At 48.2% G+C, this 19,175-nt stretch overlaps 1 protein-coding gene and 1 non-coding gene across 2 annotated transcripts in view; one reads left to right on the top strand and one right to left on the bottom strand.

Moving 5' to 3' along the window:
* The window catches only part of LOC108298158 (kinase suppressor of Ras 1-like), a 176,880-nt gene that overhangs the window by 23,414 nt on the left and 134,291 nt on the right, over positions 1-19,175 (top strand).
* Positions 18,712-18,818, bottom strand: LOC119469848. The gene has a single exon (XR_005198699.1). It is a non-coding gene; the product is annotated as a U6 spliceosomal RNA (small nuclear RNA).

The raw sequence follows: 19,175 nt of genomic DNA, 5'->3' as shown, positions 1-19,175 counted from the left end.
CGTGCTCCTCCCTCCGTCCGTGCTCCTCCCTCCATCTCTTCCTCCATGCCCCTCCATCAGCACTCTGCCCCATCTGTGCTCTGCCCGCCTTCCCATCCATGCTTTTCCCTCTGTCTGTGCTCCTCCCTCATCCTGGAGTGCCAGGCCCACTGTCAATCTTGCGGGCGTTCACAGAACCTGTGTCAATAAGGCTAGAGCAGATGGGTTCCTGTTCTCACTGCAGCATCCCAGGTTGCACCCCTCACCTCTCTTTGCTCTTCCTTTTGTTCTTTGAGGTGGGTGCCAGGAGGTGAGAAAGGTGTCCCTCCTAGTGCAGGTGACAGGGATGGACTGCTCTGACCCACACTGGTCCTCCATCTGCTTTCTCTGCTGTCGGTGCCCCTTCATCCCCTTCAGGTGCTGCAGGACATGAGACAGATGCTTGACTTCCCTTGAGAGGTGGGTACCCCATACCTCTGTTGGGGCCTCCAGGAAGTGGGTAGGTTCTGGTTGGAAGGAGGAAGGGCTCCAATGGGATGTAAGCTGCAAGCACAGGAGAGAATTACATCCCTGGGTCAGCTGTTCCCAAGCATCTGCAGCACAGGTGCTGTGGGATGAGAGTGACTAACAGAGGGGTGGTGGTGCCACATGGGCATTAGAGGGTGACCTGTGCTTCGGGGGCACCTAGGTCAGACCGCATTCTCTGGGGCGTGTGTGAATGTATGCAGGTGTCTGCCTGTGTGTGGATTTGTCTGAATGTAAATAGGAATTCTTGGTGACATTCAGGGAAAGGTTTAATGATAAAGGGGTCCTTTAAAATGCAAGTCAGCTCTTCTGCATCATCTGCAGAGACCATTGACTCTCATTCCACTTGGGGCAAAAGCCAAAGTCAACGCCATAGCTTCTGTTCTCACTCCATTGCTCATCCTGCCCCAGCCCCTTTGGCCGCCTTCCTGACCCATATCCCCTGGGTCAACCCAGGCCTTCTCCCCCTGCCTCTACTCCCAGAGTGAGGTCTTTTCTAAGCAGTCTGTACAAGTGTGAACATTCCTGCGTCTCCTACCTAACACACAGTATGGTTTTACTGACTTGTTCATTCCCTGCTTTGCCTCCCTAGAATGAAAGCTCCACAAGGGTAAAGACTTTTCTCTTTCATCCACTGATCTTTTCTTTTCTTTTTAATTTTTATTTTATTTTATCTTTTGGAGGCAGAGTCTTGCTCTGTTAACTCAGGCTGGAGTGCAGTGGCGCGATCTTGGCTCACTGCAACCTCTGCCCCCTGGTTTCAAGCGATTCTTCTATCTCAGCCTCCCGAGTAGCTGGGATTACAGGCACCCACCACCACACCTGGCTACTTTTTGTATTTTTAGTAGAGATGGGGTTTCACCATGTTAGCCAGGCTGGTATCAAAGTCCTGACCTCATGATCCGCCTGCTTCGGCCTCCTGAAGTGCTGGGATTATAGGCGTGAGCCACTGCGCCTGGCGTTTTTAAAAAATATTTTTGAGACAGAGTCTCACTCTGTTGTCCAGGCTGGAGTACAGTGGTGTGATCTTGGCCCACTGTAACTTCCACCTCCCGGGTTCAAGCAATTCTCCTGCCTCAGCCTCCTGTGTAGCTGGGATTACAGGCTCCCACTACCATGCCCATCTGATTTTTGTATTTTTAGTAGAAACAGGGTTTCTTCATGTTGACCAGACTGGTCTTGAACTCCTGACATCAAGTGATCTACCTGCTTCGTCCTCCCACAGTGCTGGGTTTACAGATGTGAGCCACCGTGCCCAGCCTATTCACTGTTCAACGCCTAAGCAGAGTAGATACTTAGATAACATTCAAATGAATGAAAGAAGGAACAAAGCAAGTTACTAAGAAAACTGCCAAGGCCTAGTGCAGTTTGACACTTAGAGCTCAGTAGGACCTATTGAGTAGTTTTTCAATTTTGGAAATGATAGCAGTGAATCTGGGCTCGAACCTCCTTAGTTGCCTGTGTGTATGTTTTCTTCTTTTGTGTCAGCCAGAATACTGCAGGGTGTGTTCCGTGCCTCTGCGATTAAAGTTGCAGTAACACTCTGATGTCATTTTATGAAACAACACTACCTTTGATGGAAACAATTTATTATGTCTTTAGCTTTTGTTGTTGTTATTATTTATATCTCTAGACTTCGTTTTTTGGTCACATGATAGATACTCAGCTTTGTTTAAACTTTGTTAAATAGGTATTTTTTTTTTCTTAAAATAGAAATTTTATTTTTGGGAATTCTTGTGAGTTTTGTGTTTCACATACTGCTGTGAGTTATTGCTTAGACCGCTAGGTTGGGAGGCGGTAGACCTGGGTGTGCCATGAGCTGGTTTTGTGACTTAGTGTCCTGAGCCACAGTTTTCTTGTTTGTAGGGACAAGGTGAGGGAATTGGACTGGCTGATTTCCTCTGAGAATAATTGTCTCTCTTATGGGCCAAACTCACAGAGATAGTAATTTAAGTTCATAGCACATACGTGTCATATTTTAGCCAATAAGGTATACTGCACTTTGTATGTAAGATAGTACTTAGGTATGTTGGCCCTTCAGTCACGGGTCAACCTCATGGCTTCCTGTTGTGTGGTTGTGGACGTGGAGCCACCAGCCTTCCTGCTTGACTCTGGTGACTGGCAGTGTGACGAGCGGGGCCACCAGCATTTATATAGCTATCTGCATGCCGTGGAAACTCATCCACATGGGGTTCAGCTTCAGGGAGTCTACTTGGTTTTAGGTTACAGGGATGAATTGTAGAGTGAAGTCTGGGATTTTAGTGTACCCCTCACCCACGAGTGTGTGAGTACGTATTGTACTCCAATATGTAGTTTTTCATTTCTCACCTCCCTCCCACCCTCCCCTCTCCTGAGTCTCCAATGTCCAGTTCTCCAATACCAGAACTGCAGATTTTATTGCCAGAGTTTGAACCTGCTTTGGAGATGATTTGGTTTAAATCCTGAGTGCTGTGATGCTAGCTGTGCGCATTGATTGGACTCCATATGTTGAGCCTTAATTTTTGTCACCCATCAAATGAATGAGGGCAACAGCTTCTCTCAATGTTTTTGAGGTTAAATGTTACAGCACATGCCAACGGCTTAGTCAAAAGCATAAAGGTTGTTGTTGGTGATGAGGAAGAAGAACTATTATGATGTGGGGGTAAAGAACATCTCCAGACCAGGCGTGGTGGCTCATGCCTATAATCCCAGCACTTTGGGAGGCCAAGGCAGGAGGACCTCTTGAGACCAGGAGTTCGAGACCAGTCTGGACATCATAGCAAAAAAACAAAATTATATGTATATAAAAATTATATTCCTGGTCCTGGGGTTGCAGGAGCAGGGATTCACTGTCTGCAGAACACCAGCAAGGAGAAGGCCCCATCTTTTGGAGTTGCTGAGGCAGACAGCGAGCCTGAGTGTGTACGACCACTCTTAGCTGGTAACTGTGCTGCAGGTGGGAACAAACCGTTGTTTAGGTTTATAAGAAGCTAACTCAATAAAGTTACAGGAGTCTAGGCACTGGAGATTTGTGTTAAGGACCACCTAGGATTTAAAAAGAATTTGGCCTCAGGGTGCTAATTGCAGCATTATTTTATATTGATGAAGAGTTACAAATTAAATATCCAGTATCCTAAACCTAAAACTTGGGGATAGTGTGTAAGCAAAAGTAAAACTGGAGCGCATTTAGACCCATGGCCTTTAAAAACACTAAACATTTGCCACAAAGAATTACTACTTGAGAGGATATTAATAAAGTATCTATCACTAACAGGCAGCAAAACAGTTTACCAAACAGCATGACTCCAGTTAATTATTATAAATGACGTAAGTGGAGGAAATACATACAGGTGTTAAAGGTGGGTGGTTTGTCCACATTCAGGGGATAGTGGCCTAATTCTTAACTTACTTTCCTCTTTTTTTCTTCTTCTTCTTTCCCAATTTTCATTGGGAAAGAAAAACTACATGTCTCGTGTGTTGGGGGGAAAATCATGTCATCCACAAAAAAAAAATATTTTGACTGGATTTTTAGTACTTCAAAATGTGGCAGACATTTCTCTCGTGTTATTTTTGTTCCCAGAGTCAAGTTTGAACCATTTTGTTGTGCAGACCTTGTCCCTGGCTTAATGTGAGTATCTGTTCATGTGATGTGGTTTGAGTCTACAGGTAAAAAAAATAGATTTGGTTTTCAAGTGTGTGAACTAGGAGCTTGAGAATGATGAGGGAGAAAATGGAAAATTCACAGAGCAACTCGTTGACGGTTTTTTTTTGAAGTGAAAATATGTGCTCTTAAAAATCTAAAACCAGGAAAGAGCACATTAGATCCTATCAGCTCAGTTGTGAGGTAGAAATGACTGACCTGGCTGGATACGTGGCTCATGCCTGTAATCCCAGCACTTTGGGTGTATCATGAAGTCAGAAGTTCAAGACCAACCTGGCCAGGATGGTGAAACCCCGTCTCTACTAGAAATATAAAAATTAGCCGGGCACGTTGGCAGGCGCCTGTAATCCCAGCTGCTTGGGAGACTGAGGCAGGAGAATTGCTTGAACCTGGGCAGCAGAGGTTGCAGTGAGCCGAGATCACTCCACTGCACTCCAGCCTGGGCAACAGAGTAAGACTCCATAAAAAAAAAAAAAAAAAAAAAGAAATCATAGATTTGTGCCCTTCCTCTGTGACTTTATGTGTCATTTCTTTCTGTGGTGATTGGACTGATTTTTTGTTCTAGATGAAACTCCTTGAGGGGACCATTTGAAAAGGCTTGATGTGCTACTCAAAGTCCCCTTCAGAGCTGACTTCTCCACCCCCAGCTGTCATGAGCCGTGGCCGCTGACAGTTCATAGCTGAATCCCTCCCCTGGAGTCGCCTCCTGCTGAAAGGCACATCCTCTCCCAAGGTGACCCCCTTCCAACGTATAATGTCCAATGTAATAATGTGTCTACAAAAATAGACCTTTGAAAGGATGAGATAAGGAAAGCTCTGTTTTCTTCCTGCAGCTCCCATTGAAGTCCTCTGGATGGGAATTCCTAGATGGAGAACTCCCTGTATGTTGCAGTAGTGGGAGGGTCGGGAGCTGGATATGTGTCTCTTTTGTATCTGCAGTGCCAGGTAGAGACAAGGCTGACTTGGGGTATGAGAAACATTTGCTGGAAGCAGACAGAGAGCAGTGAGGTGCCAGTGACCTCAGTCATTCCCAGTGTCTGAGGCCCCCATGGGGAGTCATCCCTCCCTCCCGGAGGGCTCTGTCCTTTTCACAGATTTCAGAGGGTGATAATCATTCTTGTTATTTATTTAGACACAGGGTCTCGCTCTGTCGCCCAGGCTGGAGTGCAGTGGTGCAATCTCAGCTCCCTGCAACCTCTGCCTCCCGGGTTCAAGCAATTCTCCTGCCTCAGCCTCCGGAGTAGCTGGGGTTACAGGTGTGTACTATCACGCCCAGCTGATTTTTGTATTTTTGGTAGAGACGAGGTTTTACCATGTTGCCCAACCTGGTCTTGAATTCCTGGCCTCAAGTGATCTGCCTACCTCTGCCTCCCAAAGTGCTGGGATTACAGGCGTGAGCCACCTTACCTGACCCTGTTATTTATTTAGTGAACATTTATCGAGTGTATGCCAGACATTACCTAGTGTATGTCAGATATTCTGACATGTGTCATGGGTACAGAAGGAGGAGCCCCGATCCCCAGCAGACACACAATTCCCATCCAGTGTGATGGCGAGGGCCCTGGGGAGCTCAAGGTCCTGCGAGGGACGGGAGGGCAGGTGCACAGAGGGGGAAACAGAGAGTCTGCCTCGGAGCAGGGGGTCAGGGCCTGCCTCTCAGAGGAGCTCATGCTTGATCTGAAGCTTGAACCTTCCTGATCAGAAGAGCATGGAGGATACTCCAGGCAGGGGTTTACCCAGGGAGCTGTGCAGTGATCGTAGTGGCTGCGGTGTACAGGGAGTGGTACATCACACCTGTAAAATGCGTCTCATAGCTTTATTAGGAAGCTTATATAAATAGGCTCCTTTAGGTTAAAAGTTTTCCCAAGAGGGTTAGTGGTCAAGCCTGGATTGAACCTGGCTTCCTATCCCCGGCCCACTTCCCCAGCCTGGCACCACTGCCCCTGCCTGATACAAGAGGGTTCATCAGTTCTCGGGCCATGGCTTTCTGTCATGGGGGCAAGTATGCCCACCCTGGACTGTTGTCTTCTTTCACATGAGTCATCTCCAGGGTTGTCAGCCTGGCATGGTGTCCACATGTAGGCTGACAGGTCCCCATGACCCTTGGTCTGAGCTGGGACGGAGAGGGGAGGCTCATGGGTGGATGCCAAGCTCTTGGTATTATGTTCAGAACTGCTGGCGAGACACTCCCTCTGCCCCATGTCAGCCTGGCCCACTTGCTCCCATTCCTGGAGTTCAAATGGGTGGGCTTGGGAGTCTGGGAGCAGAAAGTAACAGGCCTGACTGGCCCCCTGCAGACAGAGTAGATTTAGAGGAAACTCAGAACCTCACAGAGGGGACACAGGCTGTGTCTTGCACAGTGGGTTTATTATAAATGAAATAAGTGGAGGGAAAGTGAAGGAAATGCATATGGTTGTTAAAGGTGGGTGGTTTGTCCACCATCAGTGGATAGTGGCCTAATACTTGTTTTCCTCTTAGTACTTATTTTCCTTTCCCAATTTTTCAGTAAACCTACATTTTTTCTGTGTTGGGGGTAAAATCATGTCATTCGTAGGGCTTGTGCACAGGGCTGTGTCTTGTACAGTGGCGGGAATGGGCTTTGGAGCCAGCCAGACCTCACTTTGCCATTTGCTGGCTCTGTAACCTTGGATGAGTGACTTAACCCTAAAGCCTTGATAGACTTTTCTATGAAATGCGCCTCTCCCGTCTCTCCCCGAGGGCTGCTGGGAGGATTGAAAGAGGCTCTGTGTGCAAAGAGCTTAGCTACAGGGCTGCTGTATCTTAAGTCATAGTAAGTGTTCTCCAAACGTTAGTTCTTCTGATTATTCTCCGTGCTTCTAGTATGCCTGGCTCACAGTGGGTTAAGATTTGAAAAGAGGCGGGGTGCGGTGGCTCAAGCCTATAATCCCAGCACTTTGGGAGGCCGAGGCGTGTGGGTCACGAGGTCAAGAGATTGAGACCATCCTGGTCAACATGGTGAAACCCTGTCTCTACTAAAAATACAAAAAATTAGCTGGGCATGGTGGCGTGTGTCTGTAGTCCCAGCTACTCAGGAGGCTGAGGCAGGAGAATTGCCTGAACCCAGGAGGTGGAGGTTGCGGTGAGCCGAGATCACGCCATTGCACTCCAGCCTGGGTAACATGAGTGAAACTCCGTCTCAAAAAAAAAGATTTGAAAAGAACGTATGAACTCGGGTTTATGAACGTTTGTTAAAGGAAGTATTTGAATTTGGATTAAATTGTTTCTGGCCTCCAATACATGAAGCAGTCATGGTGGATTTTTGCTACAGGCAAAACCATCCTGTTTTTTTATCTTCCCCTGGCTCTGAGGATTTGTGATTCTGCTGCACAACCCTTCAAGGATTTTCTTCAACGTAAACACACTGACAAGGGTGGTATTTGACAACTGGAGTCTGGTTTGGCTCTGAGTACCGACCCCTTTGGGTTGAGTCTGGCATCCAAGGTTGTTGAGCTTGTGAGTGTGGTACCTGGTTGGCTCGAAGGCATTAGGGTAGGTACTCCCCAACCCCGACTGCCGCGCCAAATGTGGCTGTGGCTGCAAAGCGGCCAGTATGTGCACCCCCCCACATGGCTTGCTTGGCATCCGTGTGCTGGGAAGATCTCTGCTGAGGACACAGGGATGGCCATGCAGGCCGTTGGTGCCTGGAGAATGAGGATGGGAAGTGGGGGCCCTGGAGCCCGCCCACCCACCTGGGTGTGCACAGGCTGGAGGCAGCAGCCCCGGGGAGGGGTAGGGAGGCTTCGAAGCTCGGGGCTCCAACCTTGACTGTGTCCCCTGACTCCTGCCTTGGGACTTGTGGTCCCCTCCCTGGTTTCTCCCGGCCCCACCTGAGACTGCAGTGGGGGAAGGAGCTGTAGGAGGCATAGGCGAGGCAGGTGGTTCGGGTTGGAGTGGCCTGGGAATCCTGGATGAGAGAACAGGCTAGATAACACTGGTCTGTGGGTGGGACACTGGGCTTCTCTTCCCGAGTCTACCACTCAGTGGCTGTGCAGCCTTGGACGTTCAGACCCTCTGGGCTGCAGTGTCTTTAGCTCTAAAACAGGGAAACTATCCCCTTGGGCACTTCCTGATCTATGATGCTGAACCATGCTGGAGAATTGCCAGCGACCTTTTTTGTTTTGTTTTGTTTAAGATAGGTATGTGGTGAAAGACACTAGAAAGCTGTAAAAGAATATAGAGTGAAAGAATAAACCTCCCTCATACTGTGTCAATCCATTTTATGTTGCTATACAGGACTCCCTAAGACCGAATGTAGGGTCCAGCCCTCCTAGGGACATGGGGTGTCCCCTATCGCTGTGCTGAGGCGCTGGATTTGAGAAATAAGACAAGACACCGAAGGACTGGCTAGAGGCAGCTGGGCTTGGAGGGGCCAACGCCACTTACAAGCAGAGACGGGCGAGGCCCTGAGTGTCCAGGCGTGTCTATACTTATTAGGTATAGGTTGGGGGAAAGGGTAGTGAGTGAGGTTATCTTAAGGATAGTGACAGGGTCAAGTCAATTATGTGATCAATAAACAAGAGGTCCACCCCCATTAGGTCACCAAGGTAAGGAAGTGGGCATTGTGCAGCAAGGTCCGCCCCCATGGTGGGCAGTGTGCAACATCTCTCATCTAGGGGCAGGCAACTTCTAAGGCTTTCTATGGGAGGATGCTTTGAGTCAGCACAGCAGCAACAGAGCTGACAGGGTTTACAGCCACTGAGGCGCAATTGTACCAGTGGGGTTTTAAGCCCTTGGACGTTAGCGAGATTGCCGGCCAGAGGCCATCTTTCCACAAGAACTGGATGCAAGACACTACAACTCCCTTACAGGAGAAGTGACTCTTGCTCCAAGCCTGCCATACAGCAGGTATCTTTATGATACTGAACGCTGCCTCCTAGGCCGACCTGCCACGTAGCGCATGCCCTTTTAGGCGGGGTCACTACCGCCTGGGTCATAGATTCTTGTCCTGGTATGGCTGTTTTTCCCTAGCTCATGCTTTGCACCGTATCTGATCTTGACAATCCCCTGACTACAAACTAAGATATGATTATGTAAAAGGATTACATAAAAGGAAATAAATGAGGAGTAAATTATTCTTCAGGCACTAATTGTGTTGGGGGTCTGCTTAGCTCTCTCCTTCCTTGGTGCCCAGAAAGAGGGGTTACCCACACTGGGTAGTTTATTTAAGGAAGAGGTTTATTTGGGCTGGGCTTGGTGACTCATGCCTGTAATCCCAGCACTTTGGGAGGCCACGGTGGGTGGATCACTTGAGACTGGGAGTTGGAGACCAGCCTGGGTAACATGGTGAAACCCCATTTCTGAAAAAAAGAGGTTTATTTGGCTCACAGTTCTTCACGCTGTGCATGCCTGGCACCAGCATCTTCTCCACTTCTGGTCAGGCCTCAGGAAACTTTTACTCCTGGCAGAAGGTGAAGGGGGAGCAGGTATGTCATGTGTCTAGAGAGGGACCGAGAGAGGAGGAGGCACCAGACTCTTTTAAAAACAACCAGCTCTTGCCTCTCGCTTGAACTAATAGTGTGAGAATTCATCCATTATGGTGGGGAGGGCACCAAGCCATTCATGAGGGATCCACCCCATGACCCACACACCTTCCACCAATTAGCACCTCCAATACTGGGGACCACATTTTACCATGAGACTTGGAGGGGACAGATATTCAAACTACATCACACACCCAGTCCCACTGCCTCCCAGTGTCCCTGGTCAGAGGCATTCACAACATGGTTTAGAGGTGTTTTTTTAAATGCATATGTACCCGTAAATGTGTACCTGTGTTCCTGCCTTTAAAATTTTTGTATTGTGAAATATCATGCATTCAAAATTATATACAAAACATACAGTTTAAAGAATGATAAACTGAACACTCATGCACTCACTACTCAGGTTAAGAAGTGGAATATTCTTAGTCTCTAGATCCCGTCTGTGTTCCACAACCCTTTTATTCAAGTGGGAATATGCTATTTATGGTCTTTTTACTTTTTTACTTCTATCTGGCTCGTGTCTTTTTTTTTTTTTTTTTAATAGCTGATAACATTTCCTCTATCTGGATGTATCATTATTATTAATAGTTTTTTTAAACCAATTTCCTCTTGATGGTTATTTAGGGTGTTTCCAATCTTTTGCTGTTACCAACAATGCTGCAATAATTTTTCCGGCTTCCAAGAACTGACATTAATCAGAATGTGCTGTGAGAAGCCCTCTTAGTAGAGCATGGTGGCTCACTTCGGGACGCCAAGGCAGGAGGATTGCCTAGGAATTGGAGACCAGCCTGGGCAACATAGTGAGACCCTGTCTCTATTAAAAATTATTGTGAATTAAAAAAAAAAAAAAGTCCTGTTGTCTCAGCATCTCTGACCTGTCAGTCCTTTCCAGAGCAATACAGAACACTTACAGCATGAAAGCCCTGCATGGCTGTGGTCTCCTAACAGGATGTCCTGTGCCACTCTCCCTGCACCTGGCTGGTACCAGCATTCCTGTCTGATGCCATGCCTCCCTGGAAGACCCTGGGGGCCGGGTCCCTGGGAGAGTGCAGGATCCCCGTTGGCTCCTTAGCTGGGTGTCTGCCATGGGTGTGCCCACATGCAGGGTGTGGAGAAGTGTACTGATGGGAAGTCAGCTGCTGGCTTGGCTCCAAGCAGAGTTCCTTTTCTTTTGATTGTGCAACATCCCTGTGTGGGATCTGGAAGTGCCCTTCTGCTTTTCTTTGTCTTCCTGCAGTGGGGAATGAGGCAGGGGGCTGGTTTGGGGGTTCAAGCCCCGGCCACTTGAGCTTTTGAAACGAGGCTTCTCGTTTTCCTTTGCTTGCTCCATCTGCTGCTTTCCCTTTTCTCTTCCCTTTTGGTCTTTCTCTTTTTCTCTTTCTTCATCCTCCCTTTAGACTGCAATTCCTGGTAACTCTGGCTGATTCTTTCATACACGTGTACAAAAGTTCTGGTTCTTCTCTCCCCTTTCTCCCCCAGTTCTGAATGAGATTTGGGGGCAGTAGAGCAAAGGTCAGAGGCAGTGAATCGGAGGTTGGGGCCCTGGGCCCCTTTTGCTTCTTCTCTCCCTTGTGGGGCTGATCTTCTTGGCCTCCTCATTCATGTGTGTGGCTGTGAAATGAGGAGCCCAGATTAGCCCAGGAGGAAGTCATGCAGAATCCACAGTAGGGATAATGGGGCCCGGGGGCAGGGAGGTAGCTGGGAGGTCCGCAGGGAGAAAAGGAGGGGCTGCTGCATTCTCAAAATGACAGCGTTCATTTGCTTCACCAATCTGGGCAGAAAGGGCTGACCCAGAAGCTGGTTGCATACAGTTGGTTCAAAGAGGCCAACAGGCCAAGATCTGGAAGCATTGTGTGTACACGCCTGTGTGTGTGTGCTCAGACCCTTCACTGGAAGATGGTAAGGTGTCTGGCAAGTGTGTGGGCTCTGGGATGGATTGCCAAGGTCCATCCCAGCTCTACCTGTTATCAGCACTCTGGTGGGACTTTACGGAAATAACTTCTAAGTCTCAGTTTCTGCATTTGTGCAAGGGGGCTGTTGAGAAGATCAAATGGGATTATCCTTGAAAAAAAGTTAAGCACATAGTAATTGTTGTGTAAAGGCTAGCAATGGTATGAGATGGTTTTGTTGATACTCACTGTAGAAGACCACACAGCAGACTATCTCACTTAATGGAAAAAAAGTTTTTTTTTTTTTTTTTTTTTTGGAGACAGTTTCGCTCTTGTTGCCCAGGCTGGAGTGCAATGGCACGATCTTAGCTCACTGCAGCCTCTGCCTCCTGGGTTCAAGCGATTCTCCTGCTTCAGCCTCCCAAGTAGCTGGGATTACAGGCATGCACCACCATGCCCAGCTAATTTTGTATTTTTAGTAGAGACAGGATTTCTCCATGTTGGTCAGGCTGGTCTCGAACTCCTGACCTGAGGTGATCCACCCGCCTCGGCCTCCCAAAGTGCTGGGATTACAGGTGTGAGCCACTACACCTGGCCAAAGAGAGGATTTATTGTAAAATTGTGAGAAAGTTATTTTTACATAAAACCATTTTATTCTTCCCCATTGTTACAGAAAGAAGATGAAAGGAACCTTAGAGTTCATCTCGTGGTTTTCAAATACCTTCGCAGGGCAATCCCCCTTTCTTTTCCACGTGAAATCTTACGTGGAAAGCCAGTGTATAAAGAAGGTGAAATGGAAGCTGCACTGGTAGGAGGAGTGGGGCTGGGGATTACAGAATGGGCAGCAAAGACCTGGCGGGGGGGGTCTTCCTGCTGGCTTTCTGGCCTCGTTCTTGTGGTCCAAGGAGCATTTTGCAACTCTCATACATAATCGAGTTGTACAAATAGGTACCACTTTTTTTGGATGGTACCTGACAGTATTGCCATCAGGTGGCTGACCCCTGTAAATTACCATCATTATTGAAATTGAAAATGTATATTCCTTAGGATTCAGCAGTTGAACTTGTGGGACCCTGATGCCTATGGAAACGGTAGCCTGTACACATACAAGCATATGCACAAGGTTGTTCCTTGTGTAAAGACTTAGAGACACCTGAATGTCTAGTCACAGGGGAAAGGCTGAGTCACTTTTGAACTTGCTTGTATAACCATAAAAGGGACAAAGTAGATCTATGGCCTGTCTTGGGCAGATTTTCATGATATATTCAATATGCAGAACAGTATAGTATGATCCTTCTTTTGAAAAAGCATATGTATATACACACACCCATATACACAGAGAAACACTCAGATACACAAATAATTCTAATATTTTTTTTAGAGGCGGAGTCTCATTCTGTCGCCCAGGCTGGTGCAAGTACAGTGGCATGATTCTAGCTCATTGTAGCCTCAAACTCCTGGGCTCAAGTGATCCTCCTGCCTCAGCTTCCTGAATAGGGGGCACTGTAGGCTCATGCCACAAAGTGTGGCTAATTTTTTGTTAGAGGTGGTGGGATGGGGTGGGGTGTCTCGCTTTCTTGCCCAGGCTGATCTTGAACTCCTGACCTCAAGTGATCCTTGTGTCTTGGCCTCCCAAAGTGCTGGGGTTACAGGCACGAGCCACTGTGCCCGGCCACAGAGCACCCTAATGCTTATTACTGTAGGAACCAGCTGGGAAGGCTGCAGACCAAATTGCTAATAGTACTTAACTTTGGGAGGCTAGAGGGGAAAGTGATGTTTTTTGCTTTATGGCTTTCCCCTGCCCATAAAGGCTGGTAGTCTGTGTAATTTATTTCCTAGTGTTTTCCTCCAAATTAAAAAGAAAGGAAGGGAAATAAAAGTATGCTGGTCATCGTAGAGGTGAGAAAACGGCTCCCAAGGGGGTGGTGGATTTGCCCAGGGTCTCCCAGGTCTGTATGGGGAAGTGGCTGGCTGTTGAGTGTGTGCGGCAGGAGAGCTCTGGGGCTCCCATGTGATTGAGGTTAGTTTGCTGAACAGAGGCTCCTCGCTCCTGCCTTGTTTTTGCCCCTCCAGGCTGGCTCCGGGGCTGCACTCCTGCTGCACTGGCTCACCATCTGTTAAGGAAGCAGTTGGTAGGCTGTGAGCAGTGTCTCCCTCCCTCCTATGTCTAATTTAACCAGCCACCCTTCTCTCCACCAAGGCTGTGGGATCACTCTTTAATTACTTACAGGGGTCAGCCACCTGATGGGACGCCTTTGCTGGAGACAGACGGTACTGACAAGCAGATTAGTTGCACATTGGGAGGAGGGAGGAGATGAAGAGAGTGTGTGCAGCAGATACGAGTGGGTGGCTTCAAAATAGAAATTCATGAAGGCTCTAGGAAGGTAATTTTAAACGCTGTTCATTTAGAGGCTGTGGTTCAGGGGTGAGCCAAGCTGGAGGCAGCCCTGCCAGCACACGCTGGCTTTGCTTTCCTATCAGACTTGGGAGGGAGGAAGGGAGGAGTCTCCTCAACTCACCCTTGCAGAGCTCTGAAACAGTCTGTTCAAAGTTACACCTGCTCGTTTCTTGTGCTCGTGAATGTCTCTCTAGGAATAATCGGGCATCCGTAGGCAAGATCTTCCTCGAAAGTCGATAGACCTGAGCCCAAATGTCAGCCCTGTGTCGGGGCTACCATGTGACCTTGGACAAGCTGCTTCCCCTCCCTTGGTTGGGCTGAGTTTCTAACATTCCTAACTCGCGGGATCAAAAGAGGTGAGTCCTGTGGACCCCCATGGCTCTAGAACATTCTGTGAGTAATATGCCCATACTTGGTGTTTGCAGGGAAATAGCCATGAGCTAGATAAAACCCCAGAATTCAGTGCACCCATGCCTTTGTGCTGGCCACCAAGCAGACCTGTGGATCTTGACCTGTCGCTTACCTGCCCTGAGATATTGGCCTGGAATAGCGGGGAGGTGGGGCTTGTTTTGAGCCTGGGTTCCCTATGTGCAAAATGGGGCTAGCAGGATTTGCCTTGCAGGGTGATGAGGATTTGTGAAAATATGGTTGAATTCCTGGCACATGGTAGGTGCTCATTAAATGGTATTATACACTTAGTACTTGGCATTCCCAGTCTTGCTTTTTGTCTTTGCTGGAAATATATTCCATGTGGGGAGGGAAATGGGAATGATCTTGCTTTATAGATGCCACTTCATAGAAAGCATTGGCACGGGGACTTGCCAGTCTTTCCCAAAGCAGTGTGTGTTCCTTTGTCATTCTGCTGCTGCTGCTGATCATTCATGGAGTAATTTACTATGTGAGGTACATGATAATCCCAGTCTCCTTTAATCCTCCTGAAACCCTATGAAGCAATAAGGGGCTATTATTATCCCCACTTTATACATATAAATGAAGAAAGCGAGGCTTTGTGAAGTTGAATGATGTGCCCAAGGTCACTCAGTCAGTAAATGCTAAAGCTGGAGTCCTCAGTCTTAATTATTAATGTGTGCTTTTCAGGACAGAGAAGGCTTTAGGGGACCAGGAAGAGCTCCAATTCTGAAGCAAAGGCTGTGAAACACCGGGGTCAGACAGGAAATCGTGCCCTTGAATTCTTTTAACAGGGCAGATTTTCAAAGTCAGAGACATTAACAATCAGCTCCATGTGGTGTTTATGGCCTATCTGACCCTGCCCCGTGGTGCTTGGTAGACCCCACTGCCCATGAGTGCCAGATGATTCCGTTTCTGTCTTGTTTATTATTGCAAGTGACCTTGAATTTACCTAAAACCCAGGGAAATGTGTTCTTAATCTGCCCTTTTAACAATGCTGATTTTACCCTTCTAACTCAGATTTAAATAACCTTTCCTTCTGTGTTGTCATGTGTAAAGAAGCAGCATCCTAAAGAAAGCTGAGCCCTTAACTCTGTAATTATGGGGTATCGTGGAAAGGGAGGGGCACTGAATAGGAAATAATGGGGCCGTGAGAGCATTGGAAATTGCACTGGTTATATTCAGTAGCAGAGCTGGAGATTTTTGCCTGCCGCTGGGAAAATTTAAAAAGCAAAGCAACCTCTGCCTCAGCCTAGAGGTTTAGCTGTTGAGTTTACTCCCTTTAATTTGAGGCACCTGAGGCTCCCATTTTGCGGTGTCATTGGCTGGGCTTTCCACCGCTTCTTCCTCTCTCTGGCCAGAGAGAAACTTGGGGATGCTGAGGTGGTTTGTGGCAGCTACCATCAATGTCCGCCTTTCACGTCTGCAGTGGTTTGGAATAGAGGCCCAGAAATACTTGTGGAGTCTCTTTGCATTCCCAGCAGGGCTCCTTCCAACTCTGCTGTCTGACAGCAGGTAGAAAAAAAAAAGTACAAAGAGCTTCCAGGAACAAAAAGTGGAGAAGATTTTTTAAGGCCCTTAAAGACTTGAAATTTGCGGGTGAAATGCCACGTGGTTGTGTAATTCTCTACAGGGAGTATCTGGAGTCATTCCTGGAGAGGCGGACATGCGCCCGGGTTGGTGATGCGTAAAGTGCAGTTTTGTCTCATAGTCAGAGCAGGTGAGCATTCGGGCCTGTGGTAAGGAATGAAGGAAGGGAACAGCAGGTGGCAGTAGCTGGGAAGCTTGCCTCTGAGTTAGATGAACTAGAATGCATCTTTCTGAGGCATGAAAAGAGCCAGTGAAAGGGGCAGATTTACCCAGGGTCACGTGCCTGGTCAGTGCCTTAAATGGACCCAGGATGTGAGCCCCTGAGTCGTCATCAGCCCCCTCTGCCTTGACTCCAGCAGAGTTAGTTTCCCCAGAGACCAATAGAGGGACTGATATTAGGGATTCCGGGGACAAGTACGAACAGGTCTTTCGATTTACGTTTGAAAGCAGTAGAGAGCAGGAAGGAGATTTCTGGCATTTGCGCAGTTTAAAAACCAACTAGACAAAAAATCTTGATGGAGCTGTTTCCCAATCGGCCTGGCAGCCCTCTCAGCATTGACGTCCTGAGAATGAAAGCTTCTCTGAGAGTGCCATTGGGCGGTGTCCCTTCCAAGTTCTCCAGGAAGCAAATTTTGGACCCTGGCCGCTGACTCAGTGTGGCCTCCTGTGTGGCTCCCTGCACTGGGAGGCGGCCTTGTCAGTGTCCCTGGGCTCAGCCCATAATCAGGTGCTCCAGGTGATCCTGCTCCCATTCGGTAACTGGAGAGGCAGAGGGAAGGGGCTCCCACCCAGTGCAGGTTCTAGTTGGACACAGCTGGTAAGTGGGGCGGCTGGGCAGGGGAGGGCGGGCGGGTGGAGGCTGCAGGTGTGCGGAGTGGGTGTGAGTCCTGCACAGTGCAGGAGGTGGTTTCTGCCCTTACCCATTGGGCAGGGAAGGAAGCTTGAGAAGTCGAGCTTGATTTTAGCAGGACAGGAGCTTGTGGGCTTCAGAAAGAATGCGAGCCTCAGCGGCACACGGGTCTGGGGATGTATCAGCAGCTGTTCCTCTTTCTTCTCCCCTGAGGCGTCTAGCACTGATCATGCACTTCCCTGGCTTTGTCCAACGTCTTGGGGGCAGAAAAGCATAGTTTATATGTGTGTGCTTGTCTTTGTACAAGGCTCTGTGTGTGACTGTGACTGCAGGTGTGTGTTTAACTCAAGAAAAGTTCAAGGGACCCCTTGCACGAGGTGCAGTGGACAGCCTGGGCCAGGAGTTGGAGGACATGAGTCCTGGTGTCTGCCCCGATGATGACTCAGGCCTTGTCCCACTGGGATGTAGCCCCCTGGTCTGCCCCAAAGGTGGAGCTGGGCAACAGGAGGAAGGCTTGGTGATCATTTCTCATGCCCCTTCCAGCTCTGCAATCTGTGAGCAATGTCGTCCAGTGAGACCGTCTCTACCAGGTAACACATGGCTGCCAGGTGTGCATTTTAATCATGTGATTTCAGAATAACAGGGCTCGTTCTCACAGAGGATTCATTGCTTTGTCGCTCATGCAGTCCCTGTGGAACCAGAGTTGATGGCGGGTCTACAGTTGCTTTCGTTTCCTTGTAGCTGTCATTGATTAGGTGCAGACATTCTTTTCAAAGCCTGGAATCATTTTTTTTAAGTTGGATTATATTTGCCTATTATGATTAGTAAAATTTGAGTGTTGCCTCTGGAATCCCAGAGGGAACGGTTTGGAAAATGCCTCCTTCCAGGAAGAGATGAGATAGTATTGCCCATAAGCCTCTTTTGAGGTTGGGTCTTTATGCAGGCAGATAGTAAATGCTTCTGGAATGTTTTGAGCTCCACCTCCTACTCTGTGAGCTGCCCCAGTATCTGGCTTGCTGGGACCTCAGGGGCTAGTGGACAGGCCCAGCATTGTGAATCTCTTTTGGCTAAGATCCAGGGATAGGCCTGTTTGCCCTTTAATTACTGCATCGTGACAAGTCTTGTTTTGGGTAAGAGACTGAGGCCCCGGGTGGTGTTTTTGTGTTTGCCTAAGGGAGATGCCTCATCTCCAGCCACCCAGATGTGACTGGAGAGAGCCATGATGCTGCTTTTGTCTCCAATTATGTTTAATAAGATGGGGGATGGGAGGAGGGCAGAAGGGTGCCATATAATAGATACTTCTAGTTAATGAAACCCCAATTTCCTCTAAGATTAGAAACCCTGAAACTCATGAGTTGAATAGAGAAACCTAGATAATTTGCCCCTTTCTCTATTTTGTTCAGCCTGGCAGTTGATTTCTGCGTGATTTTAAGTCTTTGAAATATGTCTCAGCCAGATTTTCTGGTCCTCTTTCCTCACCTCTCCCCTCCCTTCCAATGGAGGGGAGGCTCCGTGTGGTCTGGCTTGCCTAGCTGAGCCTCTTGTGCCCCAGAGCGAGACTCTGAGAATCCAGGAATTGGGTTGGGACTGTGGGGAATTTGCATGTGCCTTGGTAACCAGCAAGGGCAGCCTGGGGGATCTCAGGTTAATGATTAAACCCGGAGCCTTCATTCTAGCTAGGCAGTGGCCCTCAGGATTTGCAGCCACCTGCTAAACAGAGGTCCCTTTGCTTCTGTTAGCTTTTCAGACCAAGTGAAGATGGAACTGTCTTGGAGGGATGTGGAGAGGCTGGCTGCGTGCTAGTGAATTTTCTAGCAGCCACAGCCTTGCCATGTCATTCTCTGAGGTCAGAGTGTGGGCCAGCAGGTTAAAACTCTGAGGTTCAGCCTTCATCAATTGCACACAGTTTTATTTTATTTTTTTAAATTTTAAAAAATATGGAACGTTTCACGAATTTGCGTGTCATCCTTGCACAGGGGCCATGCTAATCTTCTCTGTATTATTCCAATTTTAGTATATGTGCTGCTGAAGCGAGCACTGCACACAGTTTTAAAAACTTACATTTGTCTTCCCTTTTGCGTAAGCAGAAAGCATCCGATCCTACCTGCTCTGGCATTTTCTAGGGGCAGTAGTAAGCAGGCTTTTCCTCCCTCCCTGTCGGGCAGGAGAATGCAGAGCTGCTCATTGGAGTCAGCAGATGAGCAGATACTTGGTCTTCAGCTCTCTCATTTGCACCTTTCTGCGACATGAGACAGCAGACCTTCGCAAAAAGGGCTTGCAGTTTGTGTTATCAGTAACCCCTTTCGCCCTTCCAGATGATGAAGGACATTAAGCTCTGTACAGAGAAACAGAGGCTGAAGCTGGGGGAGATTAAGTAACTAGTGCCAGGGTGGGC

Source organism: Cebus imitator, unplaced genomic scaffold, assembly GCF_001604975.1.
Source record: "Cebus imitator isolate Cc_AM_T3 unplaced genomic scaffold, Cebus_imitator-1.0 Scaffold897, whole genome shotgun sequence".
NCBI lineage: Eukaryota > Metazoa > Chordata > Mammalia > Primates > Cebidae > Cebus > Cebus imitator.
This window is presented reverse-complemented; position numbering and strand designations above follow the sequence as displayed.